General features: G+C 44.9%; 14 non-coding genes and 2 pseudogenes across 14 annotated transcripts; all 16 read right to left on the reverse strand.

Annotated features, from left to right (window-relative positions):
- Positions 1 to 2,558: 2,558 nt before the first annotated feature.
- Positions 2,559 to 2,749, reverse strand: LOC141240036 (U2 spliceosomal RNA). Its single transcript, XR_012305356.1, has one exon. It is a non-coding gene; the product is annotated as a U2 spliceosomal RNA (small nuclear RNA).
- A 1,115-nt stretch (positions 2,750 to 3,864) lies between these two features.
- LOC141240067 (U2 spliceosomal RNA) lies at positions 3,865 to 4,055 on the reverse strand. The gene has a single exon (XR_012305378.1). It is a non-coding gene; the product is annotated as a U2 spliceosomal RNA (small nuclear RNA).
- Positions 4,056 to 5,170: 1,115 nt separating this feature from the next.
- On the reverse strand, positions 5,171 to 5,361 carry LOC141240075 (U2 spliceosomal RNA). The gene has a single exon (XR_012305379.1). It is a non-coding gene; the product is annotated as a U2 spliceosomal RNA (small nuclear RNA).
- A 1,115-nt stretch (positions 5,362 to 6,476) lies between these two features.
- LOC141240008 (U2 spliceosomal RNA) lies at positions 6,477 to 6,667 on the reverse strand. Its single transcript, XR_012305329.1, has one exon. It is a non-coding gene; the product is annotated as a U2 spliceosomal RNA (small nuclear RNA).
- A 1,115-nt stretch (positions 6,668 to 7,782) lies between these two features.
- LOC141240035 (U2 spliceosomal RNA) lies at positions 7,783 to 7,973 on the reverse strand. Its single transcript, XR_012305355.1, has one exon. It is a non-coding gene; the product is annotated as a U2 spliceosomal RNA (small nuclear RNA).
- A 1,118-nt stretch (positions 7,974 to 9,091) lies between these two features.
- Positions 9,092 to 9,282, reverse strand: LOC141240076 (U2 spliceosomal RNA). The gene has a single exon (XR_012305380.1). It is a non-coding gene; the product is annotated as a U2 spliceosomal RNA (small nuclear RNA).
- Positions 9,283 to 10,397: 1,115 nt separating this feature from the next.
- Positions 10,398 to 10,583, reverse strand: LOC141240064 (U2 spliceosomal RNA). Its single transcript, XR_012305377.1, has one exon. It is a non-coding gene; the product is annotated as a U2 spliceosomal RNA (small nuclear RNA).
- A 2,599-nt stretch (positions 10,584 to 13,182) lies between these two features.
- Positions 13,183 to 13,373, reverse strand: LOC141240078 (U2 spliceosomal RNA). The gene has a single exon (XR_012305382.1). It is a non-coding gene; the product is annotated as a U2 spliceosomal RNA (small nuclear RNA).
- Positions 13,374 to 14,488: 1,115 nt separating this feature from the next.
- On the reverse strand, positions 14,489 to 14,679 carry LOC141240080 (U2 spliceosomal RNA). The gene has a single exon (XR_012305383.1). It is a non-coding gene; the product is annotated as a U2 spliceosomal RNA (small nuclear RNA).
- Positions 14,680 to 15,794: 1,115 nt separating this feature from the next.
- LOC141240081 (U2 spliceosomal RNA) lies at positions 15,795 to 15,985 on the reverse strand. The gene has a single exon (XR_012305384.1). It is a non-coding gene; the product is annotated as a U2 spliceosomal RNA (small nuclear RNA).
- Positions 15,986 to 17,100: 1,115 nt separating this feature from the next.
- On the reverse strand, positions 17,101 to 17,291 carry LOC141240082 (U2 spliceosomal RNA). Its single transcript, XR_012305385.1, has one exon. It is a non-coding gene; the product is annotated as a U2 spliceosomal RNA (small nuclear RNA).
- A 1,115-nt stretch (positions 17,292 to 18,406) lies between these two features.
- LOC141240048 (U2 spliceosomal RNA) lies at positions 18,407 to 18,600 on the reverse strand. Its single transcript, XR_012305367.1, has one exon. It is a non-coding gene; the product is annotated as a U2 spliceosomal RNA (small nuclear RNA).
- An 818-nt stretch (positions 18,601 to 19,418) lies between these two features.
- Positions 19,419 to 19,512, reverse strand: LOC141240068 (U2 spliceosomal RNA; annotated as a pseudogene).
- Positions 19,513 to 20,627: 1,115 nt separating this feature from the next.
- On the reverse strand, positions 20,628 to 20,821 carry LOC141240049 (U2 spliceosomal RNA). Its single transcript, XR_012305368.1, has one exon. It is a non-coding gene; the product is annotated as a U2 spliceosomal RNA (small nuclear RNA).
- An 818-nt stretch (positions 20,822 to 21,639) lies between these two features.
- Positions 21,640 to 21,733, reverse strand: LOC141240069 (U2 spliceosomal RNA; annotated as a pseudogene).
- Positions 21,734 to 22,848: 1,115 nt separating this feature from the next.
- Positions 22,849 to 23,034, reverse strand: LOC141240055 (U2 spliceosomal RNA). Its single transcript, XR_012305372.1, has one exon. It is a non-coding gene; the product is annotated as a U2 spliceosomal RNA (small nuclear RNA).
- Between the last annotated feature and the right edge of the window lie 1,274 nt (positions 23,035 to 24,308).

Here is a 24,308-nt window from a genome sequence, read left to right on the forward strand (position 1 = left end):
ATATGGTGACACTATCCAGCACCACCACTATCCTCCTCCGCCATCAGAACAGAACAGCTGGTTTCCGACCCGCTGGCTTCACCAGCCACACTCCTCATTCTGGCAGTTCTGATCTTCCTCTGAGGCTCACTAAAATCTGCATCATCACTGCCCCCACCATCCTCCCTACGACTCTTCTTTGCACCCCTATCATCCTCCGAAGAAAAATCTTCAGTGTTTTCAGGACCCGAAGGGTGTTCAGGACTGTCGGGTTCCGAGATTTGCACTTCACATCCTGTTGCGTCCATTGCCTCTCCAAAAGTCATCATCTCAGGCAGCTCTGCTTCCACCACTTTCCTAGATATTCTCGCAGACACTGCCTTTTTCTCCACCTTTGCCACTTCCCTCCAGAACTCCTTTTCTTCCCTCCGCTTCTTCCTCATTTCTTCAGCAGAAGAAGAACATGGTCTCAGGGACACCTCCTCTGGCGCCGTAGAGGGAGAGGCTCTACCAGTTTCCCGCCTCCTTCCCTCTCTCTCCTCCCTCTCCAATCTTTCCAGCACTTTCAGTGCGCTTGCCATCTGCCTCCTCTCCAGCTCCTCCTCCTTCTGTTCTTTATCAGAACGTCTAGGTGCACTCATAGGACAGTCCTTATACATGTGATCACTACTCCCACAGACATCACAGGACTTGGCCTCTGGACACTGGTTGGCCATATGCCCCTCCTTTCTGCAATTTCGGCAACACTGCCCTTTAAGGCATGTTACCATGGTATGTCCGAAAGAAAAGCATCTACGGCAAAACATGGGCTGGCCTGGGTAAAAGAGGAAACCTCTATAGCCTGCAACGGAAAAATTTGATGGAGGGTGTCTAAAGCCCCCCACACTGTCAGGATCCCTTTTCAATTTCACACGGAATTTATACTGACAGTTAAAGATTCCTAGACAATTGACTTGCTTCACTCCCTTCCGCACATATTCACAGTAGCGAGAGAGGAAGCACTCCAGCAGCTCAGGGTCTGTAAAAGGGTTATAGACAGTCACAGTCACCTCCTTTTCTTGCAGACCAAACAAAGGTTCCCATCTAACTCCTTCCAAGCAGGGGTCACTAGAGTGACCACGGAGCCATTCAAAGACATTAAGGCAAACATCCTGGTCCATAAAGGTAACGTCATAATTACCTTGACGTGAAAATTCGTTGACACTAAAGATCCCAGAACGTCTTGCTCCAGCTTTGCCTTCAACGATGTCTTGGACAATGAAAACCACGTTGTTCTTGTTCTGGTCAGATGGATCCACGGACAAACGGATGGTGTTCTTCACAAAAGACATCTTGGATTCTGTCGGTATGGAATACCACAGGAAAAAGCAGAAAATCCTCCACAAAAGGGTCCGGATTCCTCCAGGAGACTCGCACCAATCAAGGTACAGTCATACGATCGCAGCCAAAAGGCCGAGAAGCGATAACCAGAATTGGTTTCAAACTACGGAGCCACCCAAGGATCCTGAAAAGTCCATTTGTGGAGATGAGCTCCTGGACTCCCGTTAAGAAGACATGTTGTCAACCTCTAGATCCCTTACATGCCTGCACTTTTCGGCTTGCTGCTGCTGCAATCCACGCGTTTTAGATCTGCATAACTCCACCTCTTTAAACACAGCACCTTCACCCCCTGCTGTTCCCACCCGCCTCAACACCGTTGGAAGGGAGGAGAACCAATTAAGGCGGGGGGTGGGGTGGAACGAGCAGCTGTCTACCCTTAGCAGGAGGGCTCCTGATTACATACCTCTCCTGCTGCTGCTGCTGCTGGCTGTCCAGCAGCAGACTGAAGGTGGCTGCTGCTGTGCACAGGTATATAAAGGCTCAGAGCCTATTATGACACGCGCAGCCAGCGTTCCATTGCCACATTCCATCTACTGCAGGCAGGATACCTGGCTGGCTGAATGTCGCTGAGAAGCTCACAGAGACCGCCATAAGCAACAGTTTAACAGAATGCCACAGACTAATCAACCAAACTTTTTGGGTTGGGTTCTCTTTTATAGTCTGCAGGCATTAAATGAAAGAAGTCAGTGTTCCAGCAGAAGGAGACAACGTTTCAGAAAAGGCATTGTAGCAAACCAAAAAAGAAATTTTAAGCGCAGCAGAGTAACCAGCGCACATACCTGTTAGCTCAGGTGAGTTTAAAAGGCTGCTGTTGATAACAAGGGCATTTGCTAAATAGATGGTGTGTGTGCAACAATATACTGAAAGGTCAATTATATTGTGCAGCTTATCTCACCACCTGTAGTTATTTAGGTGAAAGCTCCAAAATGCTTGCCTAATATGTCTGTTTATCCAAAAGGAAGTAAAAAGGGAGAGCCAGAAAGATAGCATTGCATCACATTACATGGCAATGCAATGCACAGTTGCTGAAGTTGAACCAAAATGAGCTTGTAATCTGGCTTCTGCAACTTTGAACATGAAAAATCCAATGAGGAGAAGAAAAGCAAAGCCAAAGAGTCCATCCCCAAATCCGACAAACAAGCAAAATGAACAAAAAACATTGAATTCAATTCTTTCTGATTTTAGAAACTGCATTAAAGAAGGGGTGCACCGGTCCTGGAGATACTGCAATACTAGGTCAATGCGTGGAGTGGACAGAGCAAGCTCTTTTTCCATCTCCCTGTTCTAAAAATCCATTTAATATATGGTCCCCAGATAGGGGACGTATCAGATATTAAACTGATAAGAACAGATACTACACTTGATCTTAGCCAAAAGGCCGAGAAGCGATAACCAGAATTGGTTTCAAACTACGGAGCCACCCAAGGATCCTGAAAAGTCCATTTGTGGAGATGAGCTCCTGGACTTCCGTTAAGAAGACATGTTGTCAACCTCTAGATCCCTTACATGCCTGCACTTTTCGGCTTGCTGCTGCTGCAATCCACGCGTTTTAGATCTGCATAACTCCACCTCTTTAAACACAGCACCTTCACCCCCTGCTGTTCCCACCCGCCTCAACACCGTTGGAAGGGAGGAGAACCAATTAAGGCGGGGGGTGGGGTGGAACGAGCAGCTGTCTACCCTTAGCAGGAGGGCTCCTGATTACATACCTCTCCTGCTGCTGCTGCTGCTGGCTGTCCAGCAGCAGACTGAAGGTGGCTGCTGCTGTGCACAGGTATATAAAGGCTCAGAGCCTATTATGACACGCGCAGCCAGCGTTCCATTGCCACATTCCATCTACTGCAGGCAGGATACCTGGCTGGCTGAATGTCGCTGAGAAGCTCACAGAGACCGCCATAAGCAACAGTTTAACAGAATGCCACAGACTAATCAACCAAACTTTTTGGGTTGGGTTCTCTTTTATAGTCTGCAGGCATTAAATGAAAGAAGTCAGTGTTCCAGCAGAAGGAGACAACGTTTCAGAAAAGGCATTGTAGCAAACCAAAAAAGAAATTTTAAGCGCAGCAGAGTAACCAGCGCACATACCTGTTAGCTCAGGTGAGTTTAAAAGGCTGCTGTTGATAACAAGGGCATTTGCTAAATAGATGGTGTGTGTGCAACAATATACTGAAAGGTCAATTATATTGTGCAGCTTATCTCACCACCTGTAGTTATTTAGGTGAAAGCTCCAAAATGCTTGCCTAATATGTCTGTTTATCCAAAAGGAAGTAAAAAGGGAGAGCTAGAAAGATAGCATTGCATCACATTACATGGCAATGCAATGCACAGTTGCTGAAGTTGAACCAAAATGAGCTTGTAATCTGGCTTCTGCAACTTTGAACATGAAAAATCCAATGAGGAGAAGAAAAGCAAAGCCAAAGAGTCCATCCCCAAATCCGACAAACAAGCAAAATGAACAAAAAACATTGAATTCAATTCTTTCTGATTTTAGAAACTGCATTAAAGAAGGGGTGCACCGGTCCTGGAGATACTGCAATACCAGGTCAATGCGTGGAGTGGACAGAGCAAGCTCTTTTTCCATCTCCCTGTTCTAAAAATCCATTTAATATATGGTCCCCAGATAGGGGACGTATCAGATATTAAACTGATAAGAACAGATACTACACTTGATCTTAGCCAAAAGGCCGAGAAGCGATAACCAGAATTAGTTTCAAACTACGGAGCCACCCAAGGATCCTGAAAAGTCCATTTGTGGAGATGAGCTCCTGGACTCCCGTTAAGAAGACATGTTGTCAACCTCTAGATCCCTTACATGCCTGCACTTTTCGGCTTGCTGCTGCTGCAATCCACGCGTTTTAGATCTGCATAACTCCACCTCTTTAAACACAGCACCTTCACCCCCTGCTGTTCCCACCCGCCTCAACACCGTTGGAAGGGAGGAGAACCAATTAAGGCGGGGGGTGGGGTGGAACGAGCAGCTGTCTACCCTTAGCAGGAGGGCTCCTGATTACATACCTCTCCTGCTGCTGCTGCTGCTGGCTGTCCAGCAGCAAACTGAAGGTGGCTGCTGCTGTGCACAGGTATATAAAGGCTCAGAGCCTATTATGACACGCGCAGCCAGCGTTCCATTGCCACATTCCATCTACTGCAGGCAGGATACCTGGCTGGCTGAATGTCGCTGAGAAGCTCACAGAGACCGCCATAAGCAACAGTTTAACAGAATGCCACAGACTAATCAACCAAACTTTTTGGGTTGGGTTCTCTTTTATAGTCTGCAGGCATTAAATGAAAGAAGTCAGTGTTCCAGCAGAAGGAGACAACGTTTCAGAAAAGGCATTGTAGCAAACCAAAAAAGAAATTTTAAGCGCAGCAGAGTAACCAGCGCACATACCTGTTAGCTCAGGTGAGTTTAAAAGGCTGCTGTTGATAACAAGGGCATTTGCTAAATAGATGGTGTGTGTGCAACAATATACTGAAAGGTCAATTATATTGTGCAGCTTATCTCACCACCTGTAGTTATTTAGGTGAAAGCTCCAAAATGCTTGCCTAATATGTCTGTTTATCCAAAAGGAAGTAAAAAGGGAGAGCTAGAAAGATAGCATTGCATCACATTACATGGCAATGCAATGCACAGTTGCTGAAGTTGAACCAAAATGAGCTTGTAATCTGGCTTCTGCAACTTTGAACATGAAAAATCCAATGAGGAGAAGAAAAGCAAAGCCAAAGAGTCCATCCCCAAATCCGACAAACAAGCAAAATGAACAAAAAACATTGAATTCAATTCTTTCTGATTTTAGAAACTGCATTAAAGAAGGGGTGCACCGGTCCTGGAGATACTGCAATACCAGGTCAATGCGTGGAGTGGACAGAGCAAGCTCTTTTTCCATCTCCCTGTTCTAAAAATCCATTTAATATATGGTCCCCAGATAGGGGACGTATCAGATATTAAACTGATAAGAACAGATACTACACTTGATCTTAGCCAAAAGGCCGAGAAGCGATAACCAGAATTGGTTTCAAACTACGGAGCCACCCAAGGATCCTGAAAAGTCCATTTGTGGAGATGAGCTCCTGGACTCCCGTTAAGAAGACATGTTGTCAACCTCTAGATCCCTTACATGCCTGCACTTTTCGGCTTGCTGCTGCTGCAATCCACGCGTTTTAGATCTGCATAACTCCACCTCTTTAAACACAGCACCTTCACCCCCTGCTGTTCCCACCCGCCTCAACACCGTTGGAAGGGAGGAGAACCAATTAAGGCGGGGGGTGAGGTGGAACGAGCAGCTGTCTACCCTTAGCAGGAGGGCTCCTGATTACATACCTCTCCTGCTGCTGCTGCTGCTGGCTGTCCAGCAGCAGACTGAAGGTGGCTGCTGCTGTGCACAGGTATATAAAGGCTCAGAGCCTATTATGACACGCGCAGCCAGCGTTCCATTGCCACATTCCATCTACTGCAGGCAGGATACCTGGCTGGCTGAATGTCGCTGAGAAGCTCACAGAGACCGCCATAAGCAACAGTTTAACAGAATGCCACAGACTAATCAACCAAACTTTTTGGGTTGGGTTCTCTTTTATAGTCTGCAGGCATTAAATGAAAGAAGTCAGTGTTCCAGCAGAAGGAGACAACGTTTCAGAAAAGGCATTGTAGCAAACCAAAAAAGAAATTTTAAGCGCAGCAGAGTAACCAGCGCACATACTTGTTAGCTCAGGTGAGTTTAAAAGGCTGCTGTTGATAACAAGGGCATTTGCTAAATAGATGGTGTGTGTGCAACAATATACTGAAAGGTCAATTATATTGTGCAGCTTATCTCACCACCTGTAGTTATTTAGGTGAAAGCTCCAAAATGCTTGCCTAATATGTCTGTTTATCCAAAAGGAAGTAAAAAGGGAGAGCTAGAAAGATAGCATTGCATCACATTACATGGCAATGCAATGCACAGTTGCTGAAGTTGAACCAAAATGAGCTTGTAATCTGGCTTCTGCAACTTTGAACATGAAAAATCCAATGAGGAGAAGAAAAGCAAAGCCAAAGAGTTCATCCCCAAATCCGACAAACAAGCAAAATGAACAAAAAACATTGAATTCAATTCTTTCTGATTTTAGAAACTGCATTAAAGAAGGTGTGCACCGGTCCTGGAGATACTGCAATACCAGGTCAATGCGTGGAGTGGACAGAGCAAGCTCTTTTTCCATCTCCCTGTTCTAAAAATCCATTTAATATATGGTCCCCAGATAGGGGACATATCAGATATTAAACTGATAAGAACAGATACTACACTTGATCTTAGCCAAAAGGCCGAGAAGCGATAACCAGAATTGGTTTCAAACTACGGAGCCACCCAAGGATCCTGAAAAGTCCATTTGTGGAGATGAGCTCCTGGACTCCCGTTAAGAAGACATGTTGTCAACCTCTAGATCCCTTACATGCCTGCACTTTTCGGCTTGCTGCTGCTGCAATCCACGCGTTTTAGATCTGCATAACTCCACCTCTTTAAACACAGCACCTTCACCCCCTGCTGTTCCCACCCGCCTCAACACCCTTGGAAGGGAGGAGAACCAATTAAGGCGGGGGGTGGGGTGGAACGAGCAGCTGTCTACCCTTAGCAGGAGGGCTCCTGATTACATACCTCTCCTGCTGCTGCTGCTGCTGGCTGTCCAGCAGCAGACTGAAGGTGGCTGCTGCTGTGCACAGGTATATAAAGGCTCAGAGCCTATTATGACACGCGCAGCCAGCGTTCCATTGCCACATTCCATCTACTGCAGGCAGGATACCTGGCTGGCTGAATGTCGCTGAGAAGCTCACAGAGACCGCCATAAGCAACAGTTTAACAGAATGCCACAGACTAATCAACCAAACTTTTTGGGTTGGGTTCTCTTTTATAGTCTGCAGGCATTAAATGAAAGAAGTCAGTGTTCCAGCAGAAGGAGACAACGTTTCAGAAAAGGCATTGTAGCAAACCAAAAAAGAAATTTTAAGCGCAGCAGAGTAACCAGCGCACATACCTGTTAGCTCAGGTGAGTTTAAAAGGCTGCTGTTGATAACAAGGGCATTTGCTAAATAGATGGTGTGTGTGCAACAATATACTGAAAGGTCAATTATATTGTGCAGCTTATCTCACCACCTGTAGTTATTTAGGTGAAAGCTCCAAAATGCTTGCCTAATATGTCTGTTTATCCAAAAGGAAGTAAAAAGGGAGAGCTAGAAAGATAGCATTGCATCACATTACATGGCAATGCAATGCACAGTTGCTGAAGTTGAACCAAAATGAGCTTGTAATCTGGCTTCTGCAACTTTGAACATGAAAAATCCAATGAGGAGAAGAAAAGCAAAGCCAAAGAGTCCATCCCCAAATCCGACAAACAAGCAAAATGAACAAAAAACATTGAATTCAATTCTTTCTGATTTTAGAAACTGCATTAAAGAAGGGGTGCACCGGTCCTGGAGATACTGCAATACCAGGTCAATGCGTGGAGTGGACAGAGCAAGCTCTTTTTCCATCTCCCTGTTCTAAAAATCCATTTAATATATGGTCCCCAGATAGGGGACGTATCAGATATTAAACTGATAATAACAGATACTACACTTGATCTTAGCCAAAAGGCCGAGAAGCGATAACCAGAATTTGTTTCAAACTACGGAGCCACCCAAGGATCCTGAAAAGTCCATTTGTGGAGATGAGCTCCTGGACTCCCGTTAAGAAGACATGTTGTCAACCTCTAGATCCCTTACATGCCTGCACTTTTTGGCTTGCTGCTGCTGCAATCCACGCGTTTTAGATCTGCATAACTCCACCTCTTTAAACACAGCACCTTCACCCCCTGCTGTTCCCACCCGCCTCAACACCCTTGGAAGGGAGGAGAACCAATTAAGGCGGGGGGTGGGGTGGAACGAGCAGCTGTCTACCCTTAGCAGGAGGGCTCCTGATTACATACCTCTCCTGCTGCTGCTGCTGCTGCTGGCTGTCCAGCAGCAGACTGAAGGTGGCTGCTGCTGTGCACAGGTATATAAAGGCTCAGAGCCTATTATGACACGCGCAGCCAGCGTTCCATTGCCACATTCCATCTACAGCAGACAGGATACCTGGCTGGCTGAATGTCGCTGAGAAGCTCACAGAGACCGCCATAAGCAACAGTTTAACAGAATGCCACAGACTAATCAACCAAACTTTTTGGGTTGGGTTCTCTTTTATAGTCTGCAGGCATTAAATGAAAGAAGTCAGTGTTCCAGCAGAAGGAGACAACGTTTCAGAAAAGGCATTGTAGCAAACCAAAAAAGAAATTTTAAGCGCAGCAGAGTAACCAGCGCACATACCTGTTAGCTCAGGTGAGTTTAAAAGGCTGCTGTTGATAACAAGGGCATTTGCTAAATAGATGGTGTGTGTGCAACAATATACTGAAAGGTCAATTATATTGTGCAGCTTATCTCACCACCTGTAGTTATTTAGGTGAAAGCTCCAAAATGCTTGCCTAATATGTCTGTTTATCCAAAAGGAAGTAAAAAGGGAGAGCTAGAAAGATAGCATTGCATCACATTACATGGCAATGCAATGCACAGTTGCTGAAGTTGAACCAAAATGAGCTTGTAATCTGGCTTCTGCAACTTTGAACATGAAAAATCCAATGAGGAGAAGAAAAGCAAAGCCAAAGAGTCCATCCCCAAATCCGACAAACAAGCAAAATGAACAAAAAACATTGAATTCAATTCTTTCTGATTTTAGAAACTGCATTAAAGAAGGGGTGCACCGGTCCTGGAGATACTGCAATACCAGGTCAATGCGTGGAGTGGACAGAGCAAGCTCTTTTTCCATCTCCCTGTTCTAAAAATCCATTTAATATATGGTCCCCAGATAGGGGACGTATCAGATATTAAACTGATAAGAACAGATACTACACTTGATCTTAGCCAAAAGGCCGAGAAGCGATAACCAGAATTGGTTTCAAACTACGGAGCCACCCAAGGATCCTGAAAAGTCCATTTGTGGAGATGAGCTCCTGGACTCCCGTTAAGAAGACATGATGTCAACCTCTAGATCCCTTACATGCCTGCACTTTTCGGCTTGCTGCTGCTGCAATCCACGCGTTTTAGATCTGCATAACTCCACCTCTTTAAACACAGCACCTTCACCCCCTGCTGTTCCCACCCGCCTCAACACCGTTGGAAGGGAGGAGAACCAATTAAGGCGGGGGGTGGGGTGGAACGAGCAGCTGTCTACCCTTAGCAGGAGGGCTCCTGATTACATACCTCTCCTGCTGCTGCTGCTGCTGGCTGTCCAGCAGCAGACTGAAGGTGGCTGCTGCTGTGCACAGTTATATAAAGGCTCAGAGCCTATTATGACACTCGCAGCCAGCGTTCCATTGCCACATTCCATCTACTGCAGGCAGGATACCTGGCTGGCTGAATGTCGCTGAGAAGCTCACAGAGACCGCCATAAGCAACAGTTTAACAGAATGCCACAGACTAATCAACCAAACTATTTGGGTTGGGTTCTCTTTTATAGTCTGCAGGCATTAAATGAAAGAAGTCAGTGTTCCAGCAGAAGGAGACAACGTTTCAGAAAAGGCATTGTAGCAAACCAAAAAAGAAATTTTAACCGCAGCAGAGTAACCAGCGCACATACCTGTTAGCTCAGGTGAGTTTAAAAGGCTGCTGTTGATAACAAGGGCATTTGCTAAATAGATGGTGTGTGTGCAACAATATACTGAAAGGTCAATTATATTGTGCAGCTTATCTCACCACCTGTAGTTATTTAGGTGAAAGCTCCAAAATGCTTGCCTAATATGTCTGTTTATCCAAAAGGAAGTAAAAAGGGAGAGCTAGAAAGATAGCATTGCATCACATTACATGGCAATGCAATGCACAGTTGCTGAAGTTGAACCAAAATGAGCTTGTAATCTGGCTTCTGCAACTTTGAACATGAAAAATCCAATGAGGAGAAGAAAAGCAAAGCCAAAGAGTCCATCCCCAAATCCGACAAACAAGCAAAATGAACAAAAAACATTGAATTCAATTCTTTCTGATTTTAGAAACTGCATTAAAGAAGGGGTGCACCGGTCCTGGAGATACTGCAATACCAGGTCAATGCGTGGAGTGGACAGAGCAAGCTCTTTTTCCATCTCCCTGTTCTAAAAATCCATTTAATATATGGTCCCCAGATAGGGGACGTATCAGATATTAAACTGATAAGAACAGATTTTTTTTTTTTTTTTTTTCTTAACACTCAGATTACAAGTACCATCTCGATTCCATACTTCTGAAAACGGTGATGGACCAAATCCATCATCGTGTCATTTTAAAACAAAAAAACATTATTTAATGCATATACAAAAAAAACAAAACAACAACCAGTATTTCCTCTCAGACACATAATATATAGAGGAAGGAAACAAAACACATTACTGCATTCCTCCCTTCAACGCATAATATGTTAGATACTCCAACAGTCCTTTCTCTTGCGAGAAAGATTCAAAGTTTGTATTCACATAATCTATCCATGTCCTTCCCACCTTATAGGTTTCAAAAAACCTCTCTTTATTTGCCTTCACACTTGCGATTACCTTTGGAAAAAAAGCTTCAAAACACACACCACTTCCCTTCATTTCCGCAATTCCTTTTTTAACTTTGTCCATTTCTTTATCAGCTTCCTCCTCTTCTGTTTGCCTCTGAACCTCTACCGTCTTCTTTTTTTCTTTCTTTTCCGCCTTTGCACTTTCCATCTTCTCCTTATTACTCTTTCTCTTTGGGCATTCCTTAAACCTATGCCCAATTTCCATACACAGGTTACACTTATTCCTTTCTACTGGACATGATTTAGAAACATGTCCTTCCGCTTTACACTTCCAACACTTTTCTGCAGTACAGTCTTCACGTTTATGACCATATACCTCACAAATTGAACAAAAGGAATCCATCCCATTAAAGAATAAATTCCCACTTACTTTACCAAGCTTAAACCTTTGAGGCGGGTAGGAAAAACTCCTATCCTTGTTCATGTTAAATTCCACAAAAAATTTCCACTTTCCCGTCCATACTCCGAATTCATTCATTACTTTACCTTTTGATACTACAGACTTGGCAAAACCACTCAAAAACGTGACAATGTCCTCTTCTGGAACCAGTGGTGAAAACATTTTCACTGTCACCATCTTTTCACTACTAAATACGTGACGTTGAAACCGAATTCCAACAAACTTCTCATGTCTCAATTCATCAAAAGAATCCATATAGTTCTCCAAAATCTTCCTAGACTCAAAAAACACGTCATAGACACCCTTTTGGGGATAATCCATAACTGCCACGATGTCTTCTTTATTCACCTTTGCGACACCCAAGATGATCTCCTTCATAATAAACCGAAAGTCCTTAACCTTCTGACAGTCTCTCCGGACAAAAATCCGGAAAGCGGTCTCCACACGTGCATGTTCTGGAACCTCCAACTTCGGCCACAACTCCGCCTCTGTTGCCATGATTCTCCAACAGAATGAGCGTAATCTCCACTCCAACACACAGAAGGAGCGAGTATGATCACTTCCCGTTGTCTGGGGACTAAGCCGACACGCCTATAGCAGCAAGGGGGTGAAGTTCCCACAATTAGGTAAGGACGATCCCCCAAGGCCGACGAGCCAGGTACCCTAGACACCTCCAACCAAAACCAAGGCAGCAATCGCTAAATCACTGCACTTGATCTTAGCCAAAAGGCCGAGAAGCGATAACCAGAATTGGTTTCAAACTACGGAGCCACCCAAGGATCCTGAAAAGTCCATTTGTGGAGATGAGCTCCTGGACTCCCGTTAAGAAGACATGTTGTCAACCTCTAGATCCCTTACATGCCTGCACTTTTCGGCTTGCTGCTGCTGCAATCCACGCGTTTTAGATCTGCATAACTCCACCTCTTTAAACACAGCACCTTCACCCCCTGCTGTTCCCACCCGCCTCAACACCGTTGGAAGGGAGGAGAACCAATTAAGGCGGGGGGTGGGGTGGAACGAGCAGCTGTCTACCCTTAGCAGGAGGGCTCCTGATTACATACCTCTTCTGCTGCTGCTGCTGCTGGCTGTCCAGCAGCAGACTGAAGGTGGCTGCTGCTGTGCACAGGTATATAAAGGCTCAGAGCCTATTATGACACGCGCAGCCAGCGTTCCATTGCCACATTCCATCTACTGCAGGCAGGATACCTGGCTGGCTGAATGTCGCTGAGAAGCTCACAGAGACCGCCATAAGCAACAGTTTAACAGAATGCCACAGACTAATCAACCAAACTTTTTGGGTTGGGTTCTCTTTTATAGTCTGCAGGCATTAAATGAAAGAAGTCAGTGTTCCAGCAGAAGGAGACAACGTTTCAGAAAAGGCATTGTAGCAAACCAAAAAAGAAATTTTAAGTGCAGCAGAGTAACCAGCGCACATACCTGTTAGCTCAGGTGAGTTTAAAAGGCTGCTGTTGATAACAAGGGCATTTGCTAAATAGATGGTGTGTGTGCAACAATATACTGAAAGGTCAATTATATTGTGCAGCTTATCTCACCACCTGTAGTTATTTAGGTGAAAGCTCCAAAATGCTTGCCTAATATGTCTGTTTATCCAAAAGGAAGTAAAAAGGGAGAGCTAGAAAGATAGCATTGCATCACATTACATGGCAATGCAATGCACAGTTGCTGAAGTTGAACCAAAATGAGCTTGTAATCTGGCTTCTGCAACTTTGAACATGAAAAATCCAATGAGGAGAAGAAAAGCAAAGCCAAAGAGTCCATCCCCAAATCCGACAAACAAGCAAAATGAACAAAAAACATTGAATTCAATTCTTTCTGATTTTAGAAACTGCATTAAAGAAGGGGTGCACCGGTCCTGGAGATACTGCAATACCAGGTCAATGCGTGGAGTGGACAGAGCAAGCTCTTTTTCCATCTCCCTGTTCTAAAAATCCATTTAATATATGGTCCCCAGATAGGGGACGTATCAGATATTAAACTGATAAGAACAGATACTACACTTGATCTTAGCCAAAAGGCCGAGAAGCGATAACCAGAATTGGTTTCAAACTACGGAGCCACCCAAGGATCCTGAAAAGTCCATTTGTGGAGATGAGCTCCTGGACTCCCGTTAAGAAGACATGTTGTCAACCTCTAGATCCCTTACATGCCTGCACTTTTCGGCTTGCTGCTGCTGCAATCCACGCGTTTTAGATCTGCATAACTCCACCTCTTTAAACACAGCACCTTCACCCCCTGCTGTTCCCACCCGCCTCAACACCGTTGGAAGGGAGGAGAACCAATTAAGGCGGGGGGTGGGGTGGAACGAGCAGCTGTCTACCCTTAGCAGGAGGGCTCCTGATTACATACCTCTCCTGCTGCTGCTGCTGCTGGCTGTCCAGCAGCAGACTGAAGGTGGCTGCTGCTGTGCACAGGTATATAAAGGCTCAGAGCCTATTATGACACGCGCAGCCAGCGTTCCATTGCCACATTCCATCTACTGCAGGCAGGATACCTGGCTGGCTGAATGTCGCTGAGAAGCTCACAGAGACCGCCATAAGCAACAGTTTAACAGAATGCCACAGACTAATCAACCAAACTTTTTGGGTTGGGTTCTCTTTTATAGTCTGCAGGCATTAAATGAAAGAAGTCAGTGTTCCAGCAGAAGGAGACAACGTTTCAGAAAAGGCATTGTAGCAAACCAAAAAAGAAATTTTAAGCGCAGCAGAGTAACCAGCGCACATACCTGTTAGCTCAGGTGAGTTTAAAAGGCTGCTGTTGATAACAAGGGCATTTGCTAAATAGATGGTGTGTGTGCAACAATATACTGAAAGGTCAATTATATTGTGCAGCTTATCTCACCACCTGTAGTTATTTAGGTGAAAGCTCCAAAATGCTTGCCTAATATGTCTGTTTATCCAAAAGGAAGTAAAAAGGGAGAGCTAGAAAGATAGCATTGCATCACATTACATGGCAATGCAATGCACAGTTGCTGAAGTTGAACCAAAATGAGCTTGTAATCTGGCTTCTGCAACTTTGAACATGAAAAATCCAATGAGGAGAAGAAAAGCAAAGCCAAAGAGTCCATCCCCAAATCCGACAAACAAGCAAAATGAACAAAAAACATTGAATTCAATTCTTTCTGATTTTAGAAACTGCATTAAAGAAGGGGTGCACCGGTCCTGGAGATACTGCAATACCAGGTCAATGCGTGGAGTGGACAGAGCAAGCTCTTTTTCCATCTCCCTGTTCTAAAAATCCATTTAATATATGGTCCCCAGATAGGGGACGTATCAGATATTAAACTGATAAGAACAGATACTACACTTGATCTTAGCCAAAAGGCCGAGAAGCGATAACCAGAATTGGTTTCAAACTACGGAGCCACCCAAGGATCCTGAAAAGTCCATTTGTGGAGATGAGCTCCTGGACTCCCGTTAAGAAGACATGTTGTCAACCTCTAGATCCCTTACATGCCTGCACTTTTCGGCTTGCTGCTGCTGCAATCCACGCATTTTAGATCTGCATAACTCCACCTCTTTAAACACAGCACCTTCACCCCCTGCTGTTCCCACCCGCCTCAACACCGTTGGAAGGGAGGAGAACCAATTAAGGCGGGGGGTGGGGTGGAACGAGCAGCTGTCTACCCTTAGCAGGAGGGCTCCTGATTACATACCTCTCCTGCTGCTGCTGCTGCTGGCTGTCCAGCAGCAGACTGAAGGTGGCTGCTGCTGTGCACAGGTATATAAAGGCTCAGAGCCTATTATGACACGCGCAGCCAGCGTTCCATTGCCACATTCCATCTACTGCAGGCAGGATACCTGGCTGGCTGAATGTCGCTGAGAAGCTCACAGAGACCGCCATAAGCAACAGTTTAACAGAATGCCACAGACTAATCAACCAAACTTTTTGGGTTGGGTTCTCTTTTATAGTCTGCAGGCATTAAATGAAAGAAGTCAGTGTTCCAGCAGAAGGAGACAACGTTTCAGAAAAGGCATTGTAGCAAACCAAAAAAGAAATTTTAAGCGCAGCAGAGTAACCAGCGCACATACCTGTTAGCTCAGGTGAGTTTAAAAGGCTGCTGTTGATAACAAGGGCATTTGCTAAATAGATGGTGTGTGTGCAACAATATACTGAAAGGTCAATTATATTGTGCAGCTTATCTCACCACCTGTAGTTATTTAGGTGAAAGCTCCAAAATGCTTGCCTAATATGTCTGTTTATCCAAAAGGAAGTAAAAAGGGAGAGCTAGAAAGATAGCATTGCATCACATTACATGGCAATGCAATGCACAGTTGCTGAAGTTGAACCAAAATGAGCTTGTAATCTGGCTTCTGCAACTTTGAACATGAAAAATCCAATGAGGAGAAGAAAAGCAAAGCCAAAGAGTCCATCCCCAAATCCGACAAACAAGCAAAATGAACAAAAAACATTGAATTCAATTCTTTCTGATTTTAGAAACTGCATTAAAGAAGGGGTGCACCGGTCCTGGAGATACTGCAATACCAGGTCAATGCGTGGAGTGGACAGAGCAAGCTCTTTTTCCATCTCCCTGTTCTAAAAATCCATTTAATATATGGTCCCCAGATAGGGGACGTATCAGATATTAAACTGATAAGAACAGATACTACACTTGATCTTAGCCAAAAGGCCGAGAAGCGATAACCAGAATTGGTTTCAAACTACGGAGCCACCCAAGGATCCTGAAAAGTCCATTTGTGGAGATGAGCTCCTGGACTCCCGTTAAGAAGACATGTTGTCAACCTCTAGATCCCTTACATGCCTGCACTTTTCGGCTTGCTGCTGCTGCAATCCACGCGTTTTAGATCTGCATAACTCCACCTCTTTAAACACAGCACCTTCACCCCCTGCTGTTCCCACCCGCCTCAACACCGTTGGAAGGGCGGAGAACCAATTAAGACGGGGGGTGGGGTGGAACGAGCAGCTGTCTACCCTTAGCAGGAGGGCTCCTGATTACATACCTCTCCTGCTGCTGCTGCTGCTGGCTGTCCAGCAGCAGACTGAAGGTGGCTGCTGCTGTGCACAGGTATATAAAGGCTCAGAGCCTATTATGACACGCGCAGCCAGCGTTCCATTGCCACATTCCATCTACTGCAGGCAGGATACCTGGCTGGCTGAATGTCGCTGAGAAGCTCACAGAGACCGCCATAAGCAACAGTTTAACAGAATGCCACAGACTAATCAACCAAACTTTTTGGGTTGGGTTCTCTTTTATAGTCTGCAGGCATTAAATGAAAGAAGTCAGTGTTCCAGCAGAAGGAGACAACGTTTCAGAAAAGGCATTGTAGCAAACCAAAAAAGAAATTTTAAGCGCAGCAGAGTAACCAGCGCACATACCTGTTAGCTCAGGTGAGTTTAAAAGGCTGCTGTTGATAACAAGGGCATTTGCTAAATAGATGGTGTGTGTGCAACAATATACTGAAAGGTCAATTATATTGTGCAGCTTATCTCACCACCTGTAGTTATTTAGGTGAAAGCTCCAAAATGCTTGCCTAATATGTCTGTTTATCCAAAAGGAAGTAAAAAGGGAGAGCTAGAAAGATAGCATTGCATCACATTACATGGCAATGCAATGCACAGTTGCTGAAGTTGAACCAAAATGAGCTTGTAATCTGGCTTCTGCAACTTTGAACATGAAAAATCCAATGAGGAGAAGAAAAGCAAAGCCAAAGAGTCCATCCCCAAATCCGACAAACAAGCAAAATGAACAAAAAACATTGAATTCAATTCTTTCTGATTTTAGAAACTGCATTAAAGAAGGGGTGCACCGGTCCTGGAGATACTGCAATACCAGGTCAATGCGTGGAGTGGACAGAGCAAGCTCTTTTTCCATCTCCCTGTTCTAAAAATCCATTTAATATATGGTCCCCAGATAGGGGACGTATCAGATATTAAACTGATAAGAACAGATACTACACTTGATCTTAGCCAAAAGGCCGAGAAGCGATAACCAGAATTGGTTTCAAACTACGGAGCCACCCAAGGATCCTGAAAAGTCCATTTGTGGAGATGAGCTCCTGGACTCCCGTTAAGAAGACATGTTGTCAACCTCTAGATCCCTTACATGCCTGCACTTTTCGGCTTGCTGCTGCTGCAATCCACGCGTTTTAGATCTGCATAACTCCACCTCTTTAAACACAGCACCTTCACCCCCTGCTGTTCCCACCCGCCTCAACACCGTTGGAAGGAAGGAGAACCAATTAAGGCGGGGGGTGGGGTGGAACGAGCAGCTGTCTACCCTTAGCAGGAGGGCTCCTGATTACATACCTCTCCTGCTGCTGCTGCTGCTGGCTGTCCAGCAGCAGACTGAAGGTGGCTGCTGCTGTGCACAGGTATATAAAGGCTCAGAGCCTATTATGACACGCGCAGCCAGCGTTCCATTGCCACATTCCATCTACTGCAGGCAGGATACCTGGCTGGCTGAATGTCGCTGAGAAGCTCACAGAGACCGCCATAAGCAACAGTTTAACAGAATGCCACAGACTAATCAACCAAACTTTTTGGGTTGGGTTCTCTTTTATAGTCTGCAGGCATTAAATGAAAGAAGTCAGTGTTCCAGCAGAAGGAGACAACGTTTCAGAAAAGGCATTGTAGCAAACCAAAAAAGAAATTTTAAGCGCAGCAGAGTAACCAGCGCACATACCTGTTAGCTCAGGTGAGTTTAAAAGGCTGCTGTTGATAACAAGGGCATTTGCTAAATAGATGGTGTGTGTGCAACAATATACTGAAAGGTCAATTATATTGTGCAGCTTATCTCACCACCTGTAGTTATTTAGGTGAAAGCTCCAAAATGCTTGCCTAATATGTCTGTTTATCCAAAAGGAAGTAAAAAGGGAGAGCTAGAAAGATAGCATTGCATCACATTACATGGCAATGCAATGCACAGTTGCTGAAGTTGAACCAAAATGAGCTTGTAATCTGGCTTCTGCAACTTTGAACATGAAAAATCCAATGAGGAGAAGAAAAGCAAAGCCAAAGAGTCCATCCCCAAATCCGACAAACAAGCAAAATGAACAAAAAACATTGAATTCAATTCTTTCTGATTTTAGAAACTGCATTAAAGAAGGGGTGCACCGGTCCTGGAGATACTGCAATACCAGGTCAATGCGTGGAGTGGACAGAGCAAGCTCTTTTTCCATCTCCCTGTTCTAAAAATCCATTTAATATATGGTCCCCAGATAGGGGACGTATCAGATATTAAACTGATAAGAACAGATTTTTTTGATTGAATATATCTTTTATTAGCACAAAAAATAAGTTAACAGACAGTGTACAGTGCCGCAGCCCAGTACACACAGAATTCTACATCATATTTACATAGCATGAGGATACGACGCACTAACTAGACACATCACACCCCTATGCTACACAAAACACTCAATCTGAAAGAAAAAGCATGTCAATCAATACAGTACGACGAACCGTGATAAGGGATGGGGATTGGGAAAAAGGGGATGGGGAGGGGAAAATCACAGGCCCGAAGCTTTATTGAAAGACAAGACACATAAGGGGAGAGGGGGAGGAGGGGTTTAGTCCTCGTCCTCGTCCTCCGGACCGTCCATGATGGAATAGTCTCTGAGCAGGCTGTGGATCAGCCTGCGGCAGTCCTGGATGGACATCCTCTCCCTCCTCAAGATGAGCCGGTTCCTGGCGACCCAAACGGCATCCTTGAAGCAGTTCATAAGGCGCCAAGCCTCCTGGATGGCTCCGACGGTATGAACCCCAGGGAAGAGTCCGTAAAGCACAGAATGGTGCGATAGGCTCGCCCTGGGGACAGAGTTCCTCAGGTCGTCCTCAAGTGCAGTCAATAGGCGCTGTGCAAATCCGCAGTCCCAAAAAGTGTGCAAAGATGTTTCCTCCACGAAGGGGCACCTTGGGCAGTACCGGGTCTTGCACAGGTTCCGGGCATGCAAGAATGACCGGACGGGCAGTCCGCCCTGAATCGCCATCCACGACAAGTCCTTGTGCCCGTTGGTCAGCCTGTCAGATGACACATTTGTCCACACAGTCTCCAGCGTGTCCTGGTGAAGTCCTGTGATGTTCTCCACGTCATCCTTGGCTCTGATTAGCTTGTGGATAGTTTTGGGCTTCCACAAGTCGGGCTTGAGTCCCTCCAGTTGATAAGAACAGATACTACACTTGATCTTAGCCAAAAGGCCGAGAAGCGATAACCAGAATTGGTTTCAAACTACGGAGCCACCCAAGGATCCTGAAAAGTCCATTTGTGGAGATGAGCTCCTGGACTCCCGTTAAGAAGACATGTTGTCAACCTCTAGATCCCTTACATGCCTGCACTTTTCGGCTTGCTGCTGCTGCAATCCACGCGTTTTAGATCTGCATAACTCCACCTCTTTAAACACAGCACCTTCACCCCCTGCTGTTCCCACCCGCCTCAACACCGTTGGAAGGGAGGAGAACCAATTAAGGCGGGGGGTGGGGTGGAACGAGCAGCTGTCTACCCTTAGCAGGAGGGCTCCTGATTACATACCTCTCCTGCTGCTGCTGCTGCTGGCTGTCCAGCAGCAGACTGAAGGTGGCTGCTGCTGTGCACAGGTATATAAAGGCTCAGAGCCTATTATGACACGCGCAGCCAGCGTTCCATTGCCACATTCCATCTACTGCAGGCAGGATACCTGGCTGGCTGAATGTCGCTGAGAAGCTCACAGAGACCGCCATAAGCAACAGTTTAACAGAATGCCACAGACTAATCAACCAAACTTTTTGGGTTGGGTTCTCTTTTATAGTCTGCAGGCATTAAATGAAAGAAGTCAGTGTTCCAGCAGAAGGAGACAACGTTTCAGAAAAGGCATTGTAGCAAACCAAAAAAAAAATTTTAAGCGCAGCAGAGTAACCAGCGCACATACCTGTTAGCTCAGGTGAGTTTAAAAGGCTGCTGTTGATAACAAGGGCATTTGCTAAATAGATGGTGTGTGTGCAACAATATACTGAAAGGTCAATTATATTGTGCAGCTTATCTCACCACCTGTAGTTATTTAGGTGAAAGCTCCAAAATGCTTGCCTAATATGTCTGTTTATCCAAAAGGAAGTAAAAAGGGAGAGCTAGAAAGATAGCATTGCATCACATTACATGGCAATGCAATGCACAGTTGCTGAAGTTGAACCAAAATGAGCTTGTAATCTGGCTTCTGCAACTTTGAACATGAAAAATCCAATGAGGAGAAGAAAAGCAAAGCCAAAGAGTCCATCCCCAAATCCGACAAACAAGCAAAATGAACAAAAAACATTGAATTCAATTCTTTCTGATTTTAGAAACTGCATTAAAGAAGGGGTGCACCGGTCCTGGAGATACTGCAATACCAGGTCAATGCGTGGAGTGGACAGAGCAAGCTCTTTTTCCATCTCCCTGTTCTAAAAATCCATTTAATATATGGTCCCCAGATAGGGGACGTATCAGATATTAAACTGATAAGAACAGATTTTTTTGATTGAATATATCTTTTATTAGCACAAAAAATAAGTTAACAGACAGTGTACAGTGCCGCAGCCCAGTACACACAGAATTCTACATCATATTTACATAGCATGAGGATACGACGCACTAACTAGACACATCACACCCCTATGCTACACAAAACACTCAATCTGAAAGAAAAAGCATGTCAATCAATACAGTACGACGAACCGTGATAAGGGATGGGGATTGGGAAAAAGGGGATGGGGAGGGGAAAATCACAGGCCCGAAGCTTTATTGAAAGACAAGACACATAAGGGGAGAGGGGGAGGAGGGGTTTAGTCCTCGTCCTCGTCCTCCGGACCGTCCATGATGGAATAGTCTCTGAGCAGGCTGTGGATCAGCCTGCGGCAGTCCTGGATGGACATCCTCTCCCTCCTCAAGATGAGCCGGTTCCTGGCGACCCAAACGGCATCCTTGAAGCAGTTCATAAGGCGCCAAGCCTCCTGGATGGCTCCGACGGTATGAACCCCAGGGAAGAGTCCGTAAAGCACAGAATGGTGCGATAGGCTCGCCCTGGGGACAGAGTTCCTCAGGTCGTCCTCAAGTGCAGTCAATAGGCGCTGTGCAAATCCGCAGTCCCAAAAAGTGTGCAAAGATGTTTCCTCCACGAAGGGGCACCTTGGGCAGTACCGGGTCTTGCACAGGTTCCGGGCATGCAAGAATGACCGGACGGGCAGTCCGCCCTGAATCGCCATCCACGACAAGTCCTTGTGCCCGTTGGTCAGCCTGTCAGATGACAAATTTGTCCACACAGTCTCCAGCGTGTCCTGGTGAAGTCCTGTGATGTTCTCCACGTCATCCTTGGCTCTGATTAGCTTGTGGATAGTTTTGGGCTTCCACAAGTCGGGCTTGAGTCCCTCCAGTTGATAAGAACAGATACTACACTTGATCTTAGCCAAAAGGCCGAGAAGCGATAACCAGAATTGGTTTCAAACTACGGAGCCACCCAAGGATCCTGAAAAGTCCATTTGTGGAGATGAGCTCCTGGACTCCCGTTAAGAAGACATGTTGTCAACCTCTAGATCCCTTACATGCCTGCACTTTTCGGCTTGCTGCTGCTGCAATCCACGCGTTTTAGATCTGCATAACTCCACCTCTTTAAACACAGCACCTTCACCCCCTGCTGTTCCCACCCGCCTCAACACCGTTGGAAGGGAGGAGAACCAATTAAGGCGGGGGGTGGGGTGGAACGAGCAGCTGTCTACCCTTAGCAGGAGGGCTCCTGATTACATACCTCTCCTGCTGCTGCTGCTGCTGGCTGTCCAGCAGCAGACTGAAGGTGGCTGCTGCTGTGCACAGGTATATAAAGGCTCAGAGCCTATTATGACACGCGCAGCCAGCGTTCCATTGCCACATTCCATCTACTGCAGGCAGGATACCTGGCTGGCTGAATGTCGCTGAGAAGCTCACAGAGACCGCCATAAGCAACAGTTTAACAGAATGCCACAGACTAATCAACCAAACTTTTTGGGTTGGGTTCTCTTTTATAGTCTGCAGGCATTAAATGAAAGAAGTCAGTGTTCCAGCAGAAGGAGACAACGTTTCAGAAAAGGCATTGTAGCAAACCAAAAAAGAAATTTTAAGCGCAGCAGAGTAACCAGCGCACATACCTGTTAGCTCAGGTGAGTTTAAAAGGCTGCTGTTGATAACAAGGGCATTTGCTAAATAGATGGTGTGTGTGCAACAATATACTGAAAGGTCAATTATATTGTGCAGCTTATCTCACCACCTGTAGTTATTTAGGTGAAAGCTCCAAAATGCTTGCCTAATATGTCTGTTTATCCAAAAGGAAGTAAAAAGGGAGAGCTAGAAAGATAGCATTGCATCACATTACATGGCAATGCAATGCACAGTTGCTGAAGTTGAACCAAAATGAGCTTGTAATCTGGCTTCTGCAACTTTGAACATGAAAAATCCAATGAGGAGAAGAAAAGCAAAGCCAAAGAGTCCATCCCCAAATCCGACAAACAAGCAAAATGAACAAAAAACATTGAATTCAATTCTTTCTGATTTTAGAAACTGCATTAAAGAAGGGGTGCACCGGTCCTGGAGATACTGCAATACCAGGTCAATGCGTGGAGTGGACAGAGCAAGCTCTTTTTCCATCTCCCTGTTCTAAAAATCCATTTAATATATGGTCCCCAGATAGGGGACGTATCAGATATTAAACTGATAAGAACAGATTTTTTTTTTTTTTTTTTTTAACCAAATCAGATAGGCCGGAGCATAAGCTCAATCAAATCGACTTACAAAAGCCTTTCATTGACACTTAGCCTTTCATCACACTTGGTATATAATCAAAAATAAAACCAAACCTTATCATCAGGTACATTATACACTACTAATTAAACTTTACCAAAAACCTCCACTTTTTAAACTTCCAGATCCCTTCAGCATCTATAATACTTCCACGTTCCTGATCCCAGAGGTATATTACATACATACGTGACAGAATCAATCTCAAACATTCATTAACTGACATTTTCTTCCTTTTAAAAACTAACAAATTCCTCGCATCCCACAAACTTTCAATTACACACACCACCAACAACCATAAAATCCTATCCTTAATTCTACTACATGCACCCATCCCAAACATAGCAAGTTTCCAATTAACATACTTTACACCCACCAATTCCTTGCAAAGTCCCCCTATACCCTTCCATACATCATATGCAAAATCACAATCCCATACCATATGTCTAACATGCTCTCTCAAACCACATCCATCCCTCGGGCATACCTCAGATTTAACTAAATCCTTCTTCTTTTGCACATCTCTAACAGGCAAAATGTCATGCAATATCATCCAAGCGATATCTCTCTGTCTGTTAGTCACACCATCTATACTTAATTTTCTCCACATCTCGGTTACTTCCTCCCCTCTCAACCCATTGATATTACATACCACCTCACGCTCACGCACCATCCTAATGACTTTCTTCTTTTGCCTAAAATCACTCATGTTAACGGACAACAAATCATACTTCCTTACAAATTTCTCAACACAACCATACCATACAGGACACTTAAAAGCAACAGGCACTCTAGCATCCCTTTTGACCCACTTTAAGCCATAAAGCATCCATCCAGCCGAATACTTCATCATATAAGCACACTTATTACTTTTCCCTAGAACCACCACCACCATTTTCACGTAACTAATCCCTAAAAAGAAATCAATATTTGGAAAATCCAAACCACCATTTACACATAACTTATAGACATATTCCCGTTTCAATTTCTCCATGCGACTTCCCCAAAGAAAATTAAAGATTAATTTCTCAGTTTTCCTAATTTTCTTAAAAGCAGCAGGATATACATTCGCAACAAACAACAAAATAGGCAAAATAACCGCCTTAATAATCAGAACTTTCCCAGTCAGAGTTAGTTCTCTCATTCGCCAAAAATTCAACTTGCGCACCACTCTCACCCCACAATCTTCCCAACTCTCATTTCCTTTCAAATCATCATTAAACTTAATCCCAAG

This window comes from Phyllobates terribilis, unplaced genomic scaffold, assembly GCF_046119375.1.
Source record: "Phyllobates terribilis strain yellow unplaced genomic scaffold, ASM4611937v1 Scaffold_782__1_contigs__length_678473, whole genome shotgun sequence".
NCBI lineage: Eukaryota > Metazoa > Chordata > Amphibia > Anura > Dendrobatidae > Phyllobates > Phyllobates terribilis.